The 18,321-nt window shown below is 39.6% G+C and overlaps 1 protein-coding gene and 2 long non-coding RNA genes across 3 annotated transcripts in view; 1 reads left to right on the forward strand and 2 right to left on the reverse strand.

Annotated features, from left to right (window-relative positions):
- Positions 1 to 18,321, reverse strand: part of LOC138950078 (gonadotropin-releasing hormone II receptor-like) — a 317,174-nt gene that overhangs the window by 108,020 nt on the left and 190,833 nt on the right. The gene's annotated exons all lie outside the window — the stretch shown is intronic.
- On the reverse strand, positions 3,731 to 8,013 carry LOC138950119 (uncharacterized). Its single transcript, XR_011450511.1, has 2 exons — positions 7,882 to 8,013; positions 3,731 to 5,370 (listed from the first exon to the last, which is right to left on the reverse strand). It is a non-coding gene; the product is annotated as an uncharacterized lncRNA (long non-coding RNA).
- LOC138950111 (uncharacterized) lies at positions 10,608 to 13,990 on the forward strand. Its single transcript, XR_011450508.1, has 3 exons — positions 10,608 to 10,760; positions 11,549 to 11,639; positions 12,642 to 13,990. It is a non-coding gene; the product is annotated as an uncharacterized lncRNA (long non-coding RNA).

The following is an 18,321-nucleotide window of genomic DNA, read 5'->3' on the forward strand; positions in this document are numbered from 1 at the left end:
TTAAGGAGGCCACGAAAACGATCAGTCCTGCATCACGGCCGTTCTGATCATATACTGACTGTGGTCGCAGACACATAACTTGACTTAACTACGCGCGGATACCCAGCGTGCACGAATAAATGAAGAAGAATAAATTATGATCATGAATGAATTACACGTAGAGCCGGTACACGTAATACAACTTCAATGTTGATGGATAACTGGTGGTCACAGTGAATACGGTAAACGGACTGTGTGGGAAGCGGTGTCCAGCAGTGATACCGGTGTCACGAACTGAAAACTCTGCTGAACAATCCATCTCATTGCGTATGCACCAATCTTGGACTTAAACAATGCGACCCTTTGACCGAACGAACTACTGATGGGTATGGGTTAGGGTTAGGGTTAGGGTTAGGCCCGTAAGGGTTAGGGTTAGGGTTAGGCGATTAGGTTGTTCACGACCTGATAAATCTCCCCGATGTCAAGTTAACGCATTGACCACATTGAGAGGGACTGTTCAGGCAGTTTTTGTTCGTGACCGGCCCCATAGTTTTCGGTGTAACTTTGTGAAGAGTAATTATATATTTTCAATGTACATGCGTGTGTGAGACGCGAATGCGTTTGTGTGCGCTCAGAACTTAAAGTGTAACTAAACATACATTTTGAAGTGTCAGCTTTACTGAATTGCTTTATGTTTTGTCCAAGTATAGACCTGTAGAAGCGATACTGGACGATTTTTCCAACGTTTACTGTGTTTTCTGATTTACTACGATTTTTTAAAAGTGTTGAACCCATTTCAGATTTACCTGATTATCTGTTCTTGATTTGATACTTCCAAAGAACAAGTGGTACTTTGAGTTCCGGTTTTATGTTTTAAGGTAGTTCACTGGACCCGTTAAATATAAATTGGTTTCTCCCAAAAGTTGGTCATTTTTGAAGTTCGATCTGTCTGCTATGCATTCAGCATAAAAAAAATATAGGGTAGTGGGTTCGTTTCGGAGCTATGAGTCTCGGAAGACAGTGCCCGTTTTGAATTTTGGACCGAAAAATCGAAAAATGGGTATGTTTTGAAAACGGCCAATTACACAAACATCTGCATAGGAATAGTCATTTTAAAAATATCACCCAAAGCAGCAATGGGCAGGTAACGAAGTGCACTGGTAAACGAAAATGTTGCGCATACTCAAACTTTGTGACGTCACGTCTTTTGCCAGAGTTTATTTTAAATTTGTTCCTCATGTTGAGGTATTTTATTGCTGGTAGCCTGGAAATAAATTACGATTTGATGAGATGGGTTGTAAACGCAAGAGCGATCAAAACGCCATTTAAAAAAACAAAAAAAACGACAGGTTGGTGGTGTTTTTAGGGGGGGTTCACTCCCTTGATTAACCCCACCCTTTGCACTATTACTGTCCAGTGTGCCTCAGAAAAATATGTGTCACGATAATGTAAAGGGCTGTTGACCGATCATTTGTCTCAGATATATGAGCCAACTAAATTATGTTTTTAAAAACCACTGTTACATATGACCTCTGTTGAAAGTCAAAGGTCACCGCAACTTTGAAAGGCCACAAGTCCGATTCAAATGTAATAAAAACACCAATCAAAAGGTGGAGGTCACTTGTTTGATACAAGTGTAATAATAAAAATTAATAATCAAGGCTTGGTTTATAATTTTGCTTAATAGTGCGTACTGTTATTTGTTACGGTTTGAAGGCTGGGACTTTTTGAGGGTGGAATTAAAGCAATTTTTCGCCTTATGGGCCCCTTATGCCTCGAAGGACTTCAATTATTGTATTATCTGCTGCCAGCGTACAGTAGAAAGAGGGCTGCATACACAAGACACTTGTTCTTAATACTACTGGCTGTTATTCTAGTTCAAACACCGGTTTTAACATGTGGTATTCTGATGCAATCACGCTGTGAGCATCACGGGTTGGGAGACACTCTCTTACCTGCTACCGGAGCTTCAATGTTAGCTTTGGTGATTATTACGATGTCACTGGCAAAGAGAACGGCTTTGTACCGATTTCATTAGATGCCCACGTGTTTTTGACCTCGTGGTTGGGAGGCGTGTCGCATTGTTTTTATTTCTGGCGGTGTCGTCATTTTCTGACGTCATTCACTTACGCTGCCTAAAAAATCTGACGTTTGTTCTATTTACGTCATTCGAATGTTCGACGTGTTCTTCTTCTTCTTCTTCTTCTGCGTTCCCTGTTCGATGTGTTCGAATTCCCAGCCTGCCAGGAAAAAATGGCGACACAACTCAGTGGCTTCCCTTTGTGTATGAAGAGTAATATCCCTGTCTCCATTTGACCTACCTTAAACAATCAGAATTTGGTTCCTAAATAAAGTCGTCTGCTGCCTGTCCCAGCAGAGTCGGCAACAAGCACTGCTTGCCACATGTGTGATGTTACCAACAGAAATAGCCATAAATTGGACAAGGTAGCAATGTAAATGAATTGGATCTAACTAATGTGCTTGTACTGCATCTCTGGCCTTTGAGTTCACTCCAAATGTACTGGCTCAGCGTGAGAGGCAACATCCTGTCGAAATCGTAAGCACGAGGCTGACTGGGAGATTATTATTCGAAGAGCATGCTGAAACGGATTGTAAGTACAATACTTTACATGTTCTCGACATTTCTGTTAATCTTTCCCTAACTTTAATTGTTTCCTTGATTTAAAATCTAGGGCTTCTATTTTTATTTGTGATACTAAGCACGTATCTTTACCACAGTATCTGATCACTTCACACTTGAATTTTGGAATGATGAAGTGGAATTATTTCTGGATCTAATTTATTCCTTGTTCCCCCCCCTCTCGATTCCTTTTTTCGATACATATAAGTATTGTCGTGTAAGGGGGTAGATGCGTGTACTGGCTGATTTTTTTATTTCGGTCAGATACAGATGATTGGAAAAAAAACTTGTCAAGGATTTCAGAATTTAATAGATCTGTTCGAAGTTTTTACGGGATGGGTCCTGTTACAATACAGACTGAATGTGCGCAAGATGAACTTTTGATTAAACATACACACACACAAATGAATCTCTTGATTTTGTTATACGGCGAATGTCCAGTTTCCACCACCACGTCTGTGGTATGTTTTTATACTGTTTGATTGAATAGACTGACGTGCATTCTCTCGCAAATGTGCGCGCGTGTGTGTTTGTCTGTGCCTCAGACTTATTAATCAAAGATGATGTTGCACATTGCAGATCTATGCGACAGGAGCAAGTGGACAAGACAGCTACATTTGTCTGAGCGAAGATCCAACGGTAAGCTCTTTTAGCCGAAGACAGCGAGCCTGGGTGCATGCATGCAAGCTTCTATCATGTTCGTGTGAGTGCTGCAGGGCTATTAGACGCCTTTTCATTATTCTTGATTTGGAGATCCATGCAGGGTATTAGAAAGTGCAGAATATACACGTTTGAACAAATACGATGTGTGTTTGCTCTGAAAAAAAGAAAAAAAACGCAACAAACAAACATTGTATTTGTTTAAAGTATCACAAATATTTATTACCTGTATCTGCATGTTTTGATAATGATGAAGGGTAAATTACTTTGACGTGTGCTTTTTTTTTTAACCACACTGATAACGAATGATAGAAACACAGACACACTTAATAACATATCCACAAAAATTGTAACAATAAATGTAAGCTGAACAATGCCTGCAACACATTTCAGGCCTCAGAAGTAAGTAATTATGAGATTCAGACAGAGAGAGAAAGCCCAACACGAAACCAGTTGACATTTTTTATTTCATTATGTAATATTAAAAACACGACAACAACGTATTTCCTGTACTTAGTTTCGTGCAATTATGGATTGCAAAGTATGTCTAATTGAGTGGCATAAAGAGGCACAGTTGCATGAAAAACCAACTCGGATCTTGACTAGGATCAGGATTTTACATGGACACAACCTAGAATTTAACATCCTGGGGGGAGGGGGGTACTGCGCCTTTCACATCAAGATGTAAAGATCTATTTTAAATAATACTTATTAGAAGGGAACAAAATCAAACAAACTACAACAATCGTTCTGAGGGGAGAGAATTACCTCTTCCCAAGAAATTACCTCCCTTGCTTTTCTTGTTGTGACTTATGTAGAGTAAAGTGAATAGAAAGTGAATCAGTCAGTAACAAAAAAAACCACATTTCTTAAGATCAATGAGGAGTCTTGAAGTATTTGTCAATGTTAATCTTGTATGCATAACAAACAATATATTACGGATTGATAATTAAAGAAAATCGTCTCTTCTACAGGGTTGACCCCCCTAAAAAGGACACCCACAACCATGCAAATTACTTCTGCATCTGTTGAACCAATTATTTTATATATGGTATTCATTATCTTCAGTTTATGTTCTGCCTTTCCAGTAAGTGGCAATTTTGTAAATTGAATGGTCTGACTTTTGTGCAATTTTAATTTTTTTCTCCAAATTCGGGGGTCGACTAAACAGAACAAGTTTTGACATTGAGCGGTAGCCATTTTTACCTAATTTAAACCCTTCAGGCTTTTACCTTTTTGATTATTTTGAATGTCTGAGTATGTAAAAACATCCCCTTCAACCCCCAGGCTATCGATGACCTGAAGAAAGCATGCAGTTACAGCTAGGTTCAGGGCAATCCTCAGACACGAAAGCGTTGGTGTCATTGGTGATGCAAAAGTTAGATAATTTAACCTACAAATTTGCCACTTTGTGAACTGCACATGCATAAAATCAAGTTTAAGTATGCTGAATAGGAAGTTATCCAGTCAATTGGTGTAGAAGTTATAGCATTTCTGTCAGTTAACAGTATTTAAAATCTCTAAAGTAAAATCTGACATATTCGAAAGTTTTGCATAAACACCCAGACAATTTTTACGATATTCTCCTAAGCTTCTCCACTTCTCAGCCCTGTCTTGGAAATGAATTCGAATAAGGCAGTCAAAATAACTTAGTTTGGAGCACCCATCAATCAGAATAAGCATTAACTTTTGACACAGGAAATATCTTCTACCGAAAGCTCTCCTGGTTTTATTCTACATTTTTCCTGCATAATGGTAACAAATTTAATGATAAATCTAAACAACGAAGTGACTGTGGTAAGATGAACAAAGTTAAAAAACAAAGGATTACTGTAAATGGTTTACGAATCGAAATCTAAATAAGTTTTAATGATAAGTAAAATGATAAAAAAAATAAAAAATAAAAAAAGCTAACGTCCTCGCATTTGTCCAGAATTATTCCATGTTTAACATGGGAACAGAGGTATAATTGGTCTAAAGAATTTATCTGTATGCAATGCCCGCTATAGGTGAAAGACTTTTGTGGAAGCCATGGAAGAATGCATCGCTGTTGTGCTGGTTCAGCTTGAGGTCCTGTCCTAGCGAATATCCTGCACACACAAAAACACGACTTTTTAAGCCACTTATGTTGCATTCCGTGACATAGCTTTGTTAAAACCGTGTGCCTGATAATAATGACAGATTTTGTTGATATACATTTTTTTTAAGACACCCCATATAATATTGTTTGACAATCTCTTTCAACATAGTTTACGAATCACCAATGTGTATACAAACGCAAATAACCCTCAATAAATTACTTTCCAGAGAGAGAGAGAGAGAGAGAGAGAGAGAGAGAGAGAGAGAGAGAGAGAGAGAGAGAGAGAGAGAGAGAGAGAGAGAGAGAGAGAGAGAGAGACAGAGACAGAGACAGAGACAGAGACAGAGACAGAGACAGAGAGACAGAGACAGAGATCAAAACTAGAAAATGTGTGCTATATAAAACAAGGATAATCACTGTCAAATCTTTGCTTGTACCTGCATGGTGTTTACTGCGCTATATACACAACCTGTTTTATTTCATTTATTTTTTATTTATTTTTTTTGTTTTTGGGGGGGGGGGATGTTTTGTGATAAGGGTTTTTTCAAAGCCTTTACTGCTTTAGTCATTGAATCCACCCGACTTCGATTTATTGTTCAGTGATGGGTAATTGTGTGACCAACTATGTAAGTTAGTGATTGTTCTGGCTTCATACAATGACATTGCATTAATTTTATAAGTGTATGTGTGTGTGTTTCAGGCAAAAGCTGATATTACAGTCCTAGTTGTATGCAGTACCTCTGCTTCTTCGTTCAGGAATCAAAGTATACAATCTAAACCGATTATTTTGTTCAATAATCTTCAGCTTACCATCCCGAAGAAGGCAGTAACGTGCCGAGATATTGATTATAGATATTAACGTACCTAACCTGGTTACTGGTGTGTTTTCTTTTTATTTCAATAATGTAAATGTGTGACAACTTGCAGGGTACTTGATGTTCAGAGCAATTTTTCTGGCAAAAGACCTTTTATGGATCAAAGAAAACTTGTGTCGTGGTGCACAAGTCAATCAATTTGGTTGATAAATAATTTGTGCTGCATTTTCCCTGGTTCCAAAACGTAGTATGTATTACCACATGTCCTACCTGTCATTGGCATCACATGATTCTCTGCAAGCAGTCTTTTGTGGAAATACGTCATTTAACACTTGCACTTATAGTAGGGCTGATGGGGTCTTTGTCGACCAAAAGAGTGGGATTCTCTGTAGGTCGAGTTCCTGTAGGTGGATTCCCTGTATACCTAAGACTTTAAAATTGGCAATCTAGTATACAGGGAATCCCACAGGGTGCAGTTTTTCAATAAAACTTGCAAACCATACTCGAATTTCTAAGAAATATCAAAAAAAGATCGAAAAACATCAAATTCTAACGATGTCGCTAAGCATCACGTGACTTTCATTGATATTAGCAAAACGCTACAGGAACTACACCCTGTGGTATTCCCTGTATACAAGATTGCCAATTTGAAAGTCTTACAGTGAATCCCATTCTTTTGGTCGACATAGACCCCATCAGCTATAGTAGGTGGCTGTGGAACGGTAGACATGCAACGACAACGAACAACAAAAGACAAAGTGTGGAGAACACTCATTTTTCTTAACATACGCTAATTTTCTTTGAGAATGCTCCAAGTGAAAATCAGGGGTTCCTAGGCCTGATATCACAATTAAACAGCTTCTTCTCAGAATCAGGAGGGAAAAAACGAGATGTCGTGACAAGAACAGACAGCAGCAGCAGCAACAACAACATTGCTAAATCGTCGCTTTAACAAAATTTCATGTTTAGTATCGCAGACAAAGCACGGCTACTGATCCGACCAAAGCCACACTTCATGCACGATGGGCACATTGTTATGGCCAGCTTGTTAACGTGAGCATTGTGTATGTTTTACATAGAATTGAATGTGTTTGTCGTTGTGTCTGTCATCTATCCTAGTCGTTTGATTTAGAATAAAGCAAAGTTATTACAATGACGATTTTCTTCGGTTTTTGATGAAGGATTGGCATCAAGACTTTTCCTATTTTCCAACTCTGCCACCATACACTGGCCGTTCAGGTCTGCATGTCGACCACATGGTGTGTGATCAGATTTTTCGGACATGTTCACAATGCTTACATGACCCCCAAATGGAAAATCAGTTTGTATTTGTTATGTTTTTGTGTAAGCACAATCTTCATACAAGTAAACAGAAACAGTTTTGTTGCAAACAGAGCCTTCATAAGAAAAAATGCTTCTAAGTCAAAATACATACCCCCTTTTTCGTATTGCGTAAAATATACCCATAAATTCTGGACATCATATTTGTGTTTTTTTTACAACAATGAAACCAAACTTTGGCATATGTTTTAGCAATATATTCACAATAAAACCTATGAGTTTGAAGGCTGCATCTTGTTTTGTTTATTTTTGAGAATTTTTTTACAAACCCATGCAAATGGCCAGTTTCTGGGGAGAGACTGGGGAGATAATGGCCAGTATAGAAAGAGTTAATAAGTAAACTAATGTCAGAAGTAGGTATTTACCTTGTTTGCCTTCGCGTTCTTGATAGCCCGCTGCAGCATTTGTATCACTTCCCTTGACATTCAAAACGCCAATGTATTTCTGAAAGGAAAATAAAGATATTGACCGAAACATCACACAAGTGGTATATCATGCTAGGTTTTGTTTACAGTGCCTGTTCTACGACCACATCTGATTGTAATTTTAATAAAGAAAAACTGTATCCATTTATTACTTCTCTATTTGTGTGTGTTTGTGTGTGTGCAGGGGCGGATCACATCATTTTTAAGGGGGAGTTTCCAAATTTCTTTTAGGGACAATTTGACGACGCGAAGCGTCTAGTTGAAGACGCGAAGCGTTCAACCTCCTTGGGGGGGGGGGGGGGGGGGGGGGGGGGGGGGGGGGGGGGGTGTCCGACAAATGTTGATAAAAACAAGGAAAATGGATGAATCCGAGCCAAGAAACATCCCCTAATACACCTTCCAAAAAAGTAAATATATTAAGAAGAAAAATTTGAATCACAACAAGGACAACTGATAGATCTGGCGCAACCTGAGCAAACTAATTAGCCAACTTCTTTCCAAAATCGTCACTTAGAATACAAAGGCCGGATCCGCCCAGTGTGTGTGTGTGTGTGTGTGTGACCGATGACCTTCTCTAAATTCTAATCGTTGCGTTTGCATGGTAATAAAGTTTTAATACTGGATATGCCCATGAAAAAATATCATTTCTTGTTCATGTCATTGTGTGTGTGTGGCCAGGACCGTGACTTCTGCTTGCCTCGACGTCTTCAGAAAAGACACAAAATGCCAGCAGGCGTATGTTCTTGGAGCACTCAGTATGCCGTCATCTGCAAACAAATAAATACAAATTATTCAATTGTGTAAATAAAGAACAATCATTTTAATATTACAACAAAAAATTCATATAACTGTAGTCTTCACCAGAGACATCCACTACACTATCTTTAAATAAAACTGCCGTAAAAAATTGAAATACTATAAAACTTACCCCCACTCAGATCTATTTGGGATTATTCAAGTTTCAACCATGAAACGATGCCGGTTTGGACAGATCTGCTAGTTTGCTGCTGAAACTGAAATCAAAGGCGATCTTCAGAACTATTTCTAATCTTGTATTTGTGATTAATATAAAATACTGATCTTCCCAATAGAAGCTGATGTGTATACACATGACCAGGACAAGGTATTTTGTTACAGGGCATTTACGCAGACGTCGCAGTTCAAAATATCGTTTTAGATCTGATTTTGTACAGCAGCCTGTGTGATTCAGAATCGTCTGCCCTTTTTCGGTTTAACATTTTATGGACGATTCCTATGAGACTGCTCAATCATAACTGATGACAAATTCAGAAACAGATGATGGTTTCAAGTAGGCTACAGTAATGATTCGTTAAAAATGTCAAGCCACTCGTCGATCATTCACACTCAAAGAACCCAAGCCAAATCTGCTCTGGTTCCGAGCAGCTTTTTCCAACTGAGACCCTAATTGTTACGCATCTGCCGCGAAAAGATAGACCACAAACAAGCGGCACTGTACCATGCTTTCGTTTATGTTGCTAAACAGATTAAATGTGCATTGTAAATGTGCTTACAGCAAAGAAATGCATCCTTACTTACCACAAAAATACTGGTACCACATTCATCGCACTTGTGTCTTCTTACCAAAACCAATCGATATGTTTGTTTACGATGTATTGGTAATTACTAACCGTTAACTATTTTTCAAAAATCTGAAATGACTTTTAAGAATCAAAGAAAGATTCGCTAAAACGGTTGACTTCAGAAAATAAGCAATATTTTTCTGAACCATGAAATAAAAATCGAAAACTCCGTTTGATCTTTTATTTTGGTAGATTGATGACAACAGCCGGAACTGAAAGAACCAGAACCAAAAATTAAGGGCATTAATCAGGTAAACTAAGAAGATTGTCGTTCCTGGCGCGCACTTCACCAAACACTGTACATAAAGAAGACGTGGAACTTGCGAAGAAAATGCGAAAAAGTGTTTGTGGGTTATCGTCCCTAGTCACATGCTGACGGCGAAAACAAAATGGCGGATCGCGTAGGTACCGATCGCGTGCGAGGTGGTGGTAAATTGTGCTCGGCTTTTTGTTGCAAGAACGCCCGTTACAAACAGAGCTGCTTCGGGAAAACTTTCCACAAGTTCCCTAAAGAAGAAAAAAGGTGGGTTGTGCAGTGATTATTTCATCAGGTTTACCTTCTTCAGAATGAGAATGCAATGGCTCGAGTCAACTCACTCAGATAAGCCAACTGTCTCTGGGCATTTTTGTCTGCTATGATACTACAGTATTTATAGAACTAATATGCAAATGAAATATTACAAACATAGCATGGATCGGTTCATCCTGAGATTTCTGTACTAGCTGTACTATGTACGCGTGTGTCTGCGTGTGTACCTGTGTGTGCATGTGTACACTGTACTTACGACTGTGAGTGTGAGTCAGCAGTCAGTACAAAACAACAGTTTACACTTGATGACAAACTACCCGTGGGCATATTTGCCGAAATCTTTATCAAACCGTGCTTACGGGAAAATTACAGTACAAAGGTACATCACTCATCCGTTTTGCGTTCAGGCAGAGCGTTAGATTTAGACTGAAGATCTGATTTATTTTTTGTCTTTCCTTTTTGCTTAGTTTAACAATAACATTGTTGTTTTTATTGTCAAACTAGGTGCAGAATATGGATGCAATTCACAAGGCGAGAGGACTTTGAAAAGCTGCAGCCAGCTGATGTTCAAGGTCTCAAGCTTTGTACTGATCACTTTGAGGCCAACCAGTAAAACAATCCTGCAGAGAGGATCACTTGTGTGGAATGCTGTCCCGACATTGTTTGCAGTGCCCAATCCACCACCGAAGGTTATTTATTTATTGGTTTTAGGTTTTTGCAAACCAATGAAGCACACTATTAAATGCAGGTTGAGTAATGACAAGTTTGAGGCTGATGTAAGAATTGAAAAAAAAACAGCATTGTTCCCATCAAATAATGCCTGTTTGCATTTAGCGCAAAAAAATGATAAGGCCAACCAAAAAAAGTTACTTATTTTGGATCGACGTCTTGATTATGATGATATGATGAACTTATTTTGCCAAAAAACAGCCCCAAATGGCAAAAAAAGTATAGGGTCGGCGTCAACAACAAAAAAGTTGTATGTTTCTGGTCACCTGACCCTACCTATGTTTTCCCGACGACCCTAGACTTTTATTTTGCATTTTCAAAAATAAAAGGGGTATTCAAAAATCAATTGTTTTCCTGTTTTTCAACAAAATAAGTTAAAAAGATGGTTTAAAAAAAAAAGTTTAGAAAAAAAATCTCCACCTTTAGTCATGTTAGGCCACAAAAAAAGTCTGTTTAAGGTAACATAGGCCCTCCAAAAATAGCGTCGGTAGGTCGGCTTTTTATTTTTGTATTTTAGCCATCTGAATATTTTAATTTCATTTTTTAATGCCCCAAAAAAGTCTAGGGCCGGTGGGAAAAAAATAGGGTCGGTCCGGATACTGTAAACAGATTATTTTTTGTTTTGCCTTACGAGAAACATACACTTTTTTGTGTGGCCTAAGACCAATGCCATGAAATTGGGAGAATTGTTTCATTGTGACTGGGTGTTGGTTGTGAGTTTGTCAGTTAAAGAGCTGTGCATTTGCAGGTTGCTAGTGGGAGGAAGCCACCATCGCAAAGGGTAGCTACAAATGAAGCCAGCACCGACCTGTCGCCTGATGCACAAATTGTTCAACCAGGTAAGAGATTTTTAACCATGAAGAACACCTTGACATCAAAAAATTTTTAAACCCATCCATTACATAGTTGATAATTGCTGTATAGGGTGACGGGCGCTGTGGCGGGGTGGTAAGACGTCGGTCTATTAACTCGGAAGGTCGAGGGTTCGAATCCCGGTCGCGGCCGCCTGGTGGGTTAAGTGTGGAGATGTTTCCGATCTCCCAGGTCAACTTATGTGAAGACCTGCTAGTGACTTATCCCCCTTCATGTGTACACGCAAGCACAAGACCAAGTACGCACGAAAAAGATCCTGTAATCTATGTCAGAGTTCGGTGGGTTTTAGAAACACAAAAATACCCCGCACGCTTCCTCCGAAAGCGGCGTATGGCTGCCTAAATGGCGGGGTAAAAACGATCATACACGTAAAATTCCACTTGTGCAAAAAAAATGAGTGCACGTGGGAGTTTCAGCCCACGAGCGCAGAAGAAGAAGAAGAAGAAGAAGCTGTATAGGGCGGATGCATGGATGGATGAAATTGTACCTGTAGTTCCAACACGTAAAGATGGGAAACATATCCTGTTAGAGGCATGGTGTAACAAGAAACAATTAAGTGGCTCTATTCCCATCTCCCCCCCCCCCCCCTTTCCCCGTCGCGATATAAGCTTCGTGGTTGAAAACGACGTTAAACACCAAATAAAGAAAGAAAGAAAGAGGCATGGTGTGTGAGGAGTTTACCTGGTACTGTTGTCCTAATCAATCAATCAATCAATCAATCAATATGAAGCTTATATAGCGCGTATTCCGTGGGTACAGTTCTAATGGCCTCACCCATTCAGTACCAAACAAGGTCAATTCCATCATTGTTCCACATCGTATCCATAGTTGCTAATACACTTCATTTCTGGCCTGCCTTCCTACGCTATTGTTTATTTTCATTTTGTGATTTAATTACACGTGTTTTAATTTCTTCCAGGTTGTAACTTGTTATGGTTATGTTATTTTATGTGTGTTTTCTTTTTTAGATGACATTCAGGCGATCCTGGAGGACATAGGATGTAAAGCATCAAAGTCGTCATCTTCCCATCCCCTCGTGAAGCGGAACTTTGGCAGAAGGTCAACAAACTGAGGAGCAAGGTTTTCCGATTAGAAAAGAAAACGATGGAACCCCGTGTAAAACGAGCGAGTAAATTAGCCAAGCCTCCCAAGAAAGACTTTGTAGTAGAACAGTTGTCTCTTATATTATCAGGCGAGGCGAGCTATTTTGCCATTTATGCCTGTTACATATTTACCGGTTATCTGCTGCTGTGTCCAATCCTGGCAGAGACGGGAACGCATGTTACCAAGGAGCTGAAGGAGAGTCAATGAGATGAGAGAATGTGATTAACAATTGCCAACTCTCTCCGTACAAAGAGGGTCCAAAATTGTATAAAAAAAATAGATGGTAGGCAATTCAAAATTAAAAAAAGGACTCTCGGAGCATGGACTTAATGAGTCAAAAATTAAAGAAGGCTCTATGAGCCGAAGTACATGTTTTGTCTATTGTCTTTTTTTATTTTGAATTCCCTACCATCTATATTTTGATACAATTTTGGACCCTCCCTGGTGTGTTGTTTCTGATGTACCTTTTAGTCTGTTTACAGTAACATAGGCACACAAAAAGAGGGTCGGTAGGTCGGCTTTTCTTAAAAAAAATTTATAACCATCTTTTTAAATTATTTTGCAAAAAAACAGGAACAAAATTGATTTTTTTTTCTTTTTCTTTTTTTCCAAATGCCAAAAAAAAAGTCTAGGGTTGGTCTAGAAAAATAGGGTTGGTCGGGATACCGTAAACAGGCTATTTTGCTTTGTTTTGCCTAAGCAAAGACTAACAAACTTTCTTTAGGGTCTGACATTGTATATACTATACAATTTTTGGGGTATTAACTAAATACATGTATACAGTTTTCGATTCCTTTTATACTTTTTCACAAATTAGCCCCCCCCCCCCCCCCCTTTTTTTTTTTTTTAGTCTGCCCTGGGGGCGGGAGGTCTCCTAATTTCGGTTTCTAGGGTCACCTTATGCTTCCCCATGAGCTGAGAACTTAATTTAAAATGAGCCTCGATTTTTTTATTTGTATTTTGTAATTGTGCCTTTGTCCAGTCACATGATTTCACTTTGTACTTAAAAACTTGGCGCTGTCATCATTTATTGCTATTTATTGTTCAGTTGTTCAGTATTTATTGCTATTGGGCATCAGTTATTCAGTTGCCCTCTTTCGAATGAGCCATGCATGCATTATGGATGTGTTTAGCGAATTGGGATACCTAAAGCAATGTAAAAGAAACAATGTGAAGCAAACATATAGCACCAAATAAAATAACCGAATCAGAATGGAAACTTCTTCAGTGTATGTGTGTGTGTGTGTGTGTGTGTGTTTGCTGTTTTAAATACCGAAAATGTGAAAATAAAGCAAGTCACAGCATGAGAAAGATCGACTGTACTAGTCATGACAAAGCAGGAGACAGCCTGGGCCCGTATGCATGAACTAGAAGTAAGAAACACTGGAAGTAGAGGCCTCTTTTCGAAGTGGGAACTCCCGAAGTCAACTTTCTAACACTGTTCACAATGCATGAACTGACTTGAACGCCAAAGTAGTGACAGCGAGAGTATTAAGGTCAAGGTCGGGGAAATTGGGGGAATCCCTACTAATACGCATGCGCACGTTTCTATCAACATGGCAGTCAACGAAAATGGCAAGGCACGTGTGCCGCTCAAAAAGAAAGTAGACACGGAGGGGCGTTCTGCACCTTTTTCAGATGGTGAAATTGCTGTACTCTTGACAGAAGTGTTTTACGAAAGAACGGTTATTCTGTCCAAATTTCAGAACAGTTAATTAGAAAAAAACACAGTAAACACCAAGTTTACAGAACAGTCTAACAGGCTGTTAAACATAAGGCCAAAAAAAAAATTTGTCTGTTTAGGGTAACATGACCAAAAAAAGTAGGGTCGGTAGGTAGGTAAAGTTTTTTTTTTTTTTTTTTTTTTTTTTTTTTTTTTTTTTTTTGGTAAATGCTATGTTGGCTGAACATTCACTTCTTATATTTGATGAATACATGTTTCAAAACTAACGTATAAATAAAACAGAGAGAAAGGGAGAGAAAGAAACGCCAAATGTCTCTTTTTAGCATTTTTACCTCTTTTTTTTTTTTTTTTTTTTTGAAATCAAAAAAAAGTTTTTGGGTCGGCGCCAAATCGATAGGGTCGGTCGGGTTACCCTAAACAGACAATTTTTTTTTTTTGGCCTAAAGACGCTGTCTGGTCCAACTGAAATTGCCAAAGAAGTGTCGCTCTCTCTCTCTCTCTCTCTCTCTCTCTCTCTCTCTCTCTCTCTCTCTCTCTCTCTCTCTCTCTCTGACGACACATGCACACACAGACAAACGTAAACTCATGCACATCACACTCTGACACAAGTGACACTGACGGCACACATAACTTGTGACACACACACACCACACACTGCACACACACACACACGCGCGCGCTCGCGCGCACACATATACACACACACACGCACCCATACACGCACGCACACAGTCACAAACAAATAACCACACACTCACTCTCTCACTTTCTCTCATTCTCTCTCAATCTACACTCATACACACACTGAAACTATGATGACACAAGTGACACACACACACACACACACACACACACACACACTCACCGTAGTGACACACATATACACACGCGCGTACAGTTGAAAGTCAAGACATGATATGATTTTTTCAAAGCATAGGAAGGTTTCTTTTGCAAATGAATAAAATTAACACAGAGGCAAAACCCGGTTTTTGCAGCCGGAATGCAATTGCGGATGCTTAAAAAGGAAAAGATTAATAAAAAAAATATATAGCTCCCGGCGGAACTTGAACCCTGAGCGAATGAACGAGAGTCCACAACCGTTACCACTGCACTATGTTACTCATGTAGAATAGAGGCATGATGAAAAAAGGCATTCTGAGTTATTCAGTCGTGCTGGTTTGAAAGCTCGCCACCTTCGCCGAATGACTCGAGCACGTTTTTTTCGGTCCGGCAGTAACTGATCGAACTGTCGCTTTTGAGTCACTCTGTTTTAAGCATTTCACCTAAATTAAACAAGAATGTCACAGTCCGTGTCTATGGTGCAAGGTAGGAGACCGTCTCATTGTAGCCAAGTTACGACAGTTGCTCGATTGACGCATTTCACGTCTTCGATATTGTGTCTGAGATCATTTCCCAATGAGCTGCCTTTCAAAACGGAATGTCCTGCAATTGTAGTATGCGCTGGAGGTTTCTTTTGGATGGGTAAGGACACTTGAGATGCGATATCGTCGTATAATTATGTCAAGCGAGAGGCCCTTGACATTGGAAGTGGGAACTTCGAAAGCAAAGTTGCCAGCTACTCGGTATGCACGAGCTAAATTGAACGCCGAAGTAGTGGCTTCGAGAGTTCTGAGGTCAAGGTCGAGAAAATTGGGGGAATCCCAATTAGTGCGCATGCGTTTGTAAACGGTAGGCTTGGTGACCAGAAGAAACAAATCTCATCGCGAGTTCGTAAATGGGCAAACGTTGATCGCGCTGTAGCTTTTACGGTACTATAATTGTTGTTTTTAACTGGTTGAACGAAAGCTGTGATGATTGTCCTTAAATAGAATGACTGTCTATAATAATGATTTCGTTGACCAGAATGTTGGGGACAATAAAAAAAAAGGTTGTTTATGTGGTAGCGAAGTCGGTTAACTTAAAACTCTTTTTGTAGTGTTTTTTTAATGATTGTGTATCGGTAAAACTGCTCAACAATAATAGTTTGGTCAGAGCGAATGTTTGTGTTACTGGTAAATTTAAAAAGGCAGAACTCCATTTTTGGGGAATCAAGATATAAGGTGTAGTGAAAAGAAGATAAGTTCAGCGAATTTCATATTATTTGAGAAAATGTGTGTCCGAATTTTTAAAACAGAAAAATTGTTGTACTTAGGTGTTTGTAAATTACGTTTGTCCTCGTTAATTGTGAAGAGGATGTATGTTTATATAAAGTTCAAAGTCAAGATTGGATTTTTGTAGCCTACGTGCGTGTGTGCATGTGTATTAGACATAATACATAGACATAGAACACTTTATTATCTCAATTACGATAAACTCGGGTGTGGTGAATCACAATAAACAGCATAAAACGTAAGAACATGAATAAAATATCAAGGCGCAAATATAGTCAGCTCATCATAGTGTGGGGAGTGGGTACACACACACACACACACACACACACACACACACACACACACACATACACACACACACACACACACCACACCGTCGAACACACACATAACGTCGAACACACACACACACACACACACACACACACACACACACCGTCGAACACACACACACCGTCGAACACACACACACCGTCGAACACACACACACCGTCGAACACACACATAACATCGAAAACACACACACACACACACACACACAAACACACACACAAACACACCCACACAAGCACCCACACACACAAACAAACACACACACACACACACACACACACACACACACGGCACGCGCGAACACGCAAACACACGTATGAAGGAACAGACGCACAATTATACCCGCACGCACGCACACACAGGCAGACAGGCACTCGCACAAATACATACACACATACACATACACACACACACACACACACACACACACACCCACACACACACACACACACACAGATAAAGCAATGACAAAAAAAAGCAGAAACTTACACTTAAACACTCGAACACACACACACACACACACACACACACACACACACACACGCACACAAACACACGCACGCATGCACACAAACACACACACACACTCACACATGCACACAACGACGCCCATTTTCATAGAAACACAGTAACCCCCTCGTATAAGCGGGAATGAAAGAGTGGTGGCCAATGACCCAGATCAACAAACAAAAGTCAAAGCTGGCAACTCAGGTTTGTATTCAGGGAAATTTGCACGAAATGCATGCAGAAGATACGACTTTTCCCTCTATTTTCTCTCTTTTGGAGCGTCAGCTCGGTTTGACATGAAAAACTGAAGAAAAGCCCTGCCTTTTTGCACTGAGAAACTGTGGAAGTAGCGTGTTTACTACTGGGTCTGGCTGTAGTACATTTACCCTCATTTACTTCCTCGTTAGCTTTCAAAGTAAACTCTTTTTTCGTCCCATGCATGCGAAAGTGAGGATGTACTTCCGATGTCACTCAAAACTTTAGAAGTAGTCGCAAAATACCCTGAGTTACTTCCTCGCTTTGCTTCGAGGTAAACCCTTTTTCCGGCCCATGCATACGAAAGTGAGGCAAGTACTTCCGATGTCACTCAAAACTTCGGGAGTTGTCGCGAACTTCTCCCATAAGCATACGGGCCCTGGTCAGCATGTAGAAAAGGGGAATAACTCGTATTTAGCCATTCTCATTTCTAAGCATGCCCAATGAGGAAGTTATCCTTCTTCCCATTGTAGTTTCTTTGACTTCACATGTCCGTCAAACAGTGTCCGAGTGAGAGAATTTTTTTTCTTTTTTCGCAGTTCGACAGTATATGAGGCCCTTCTTCATATCAAAGTGTAAAGGTTGCTGAACGATGTTTTTCCTTTTTGACTCACATGCGAAGCAAAAGTGAGTCTATGTACTCACCCGAGTCGT

The sequence above is a fragment of the Littorina saxatilis genome, linkage group LG1 (genome assembly GCF_037325665.1).
Source record: "Littorina saxatilis isolate snail1 linkage group LG1, US_GU_Lsax_2.0, whole genome shotgun sequence".
Taxonomy (NCBI): domain Eukaryota; kingdom Metazoa; phylum Mollusca; class Gastropoda; order Littorinimorpha; family Littorinidae; genus Littorina; species Littorina saxatilis.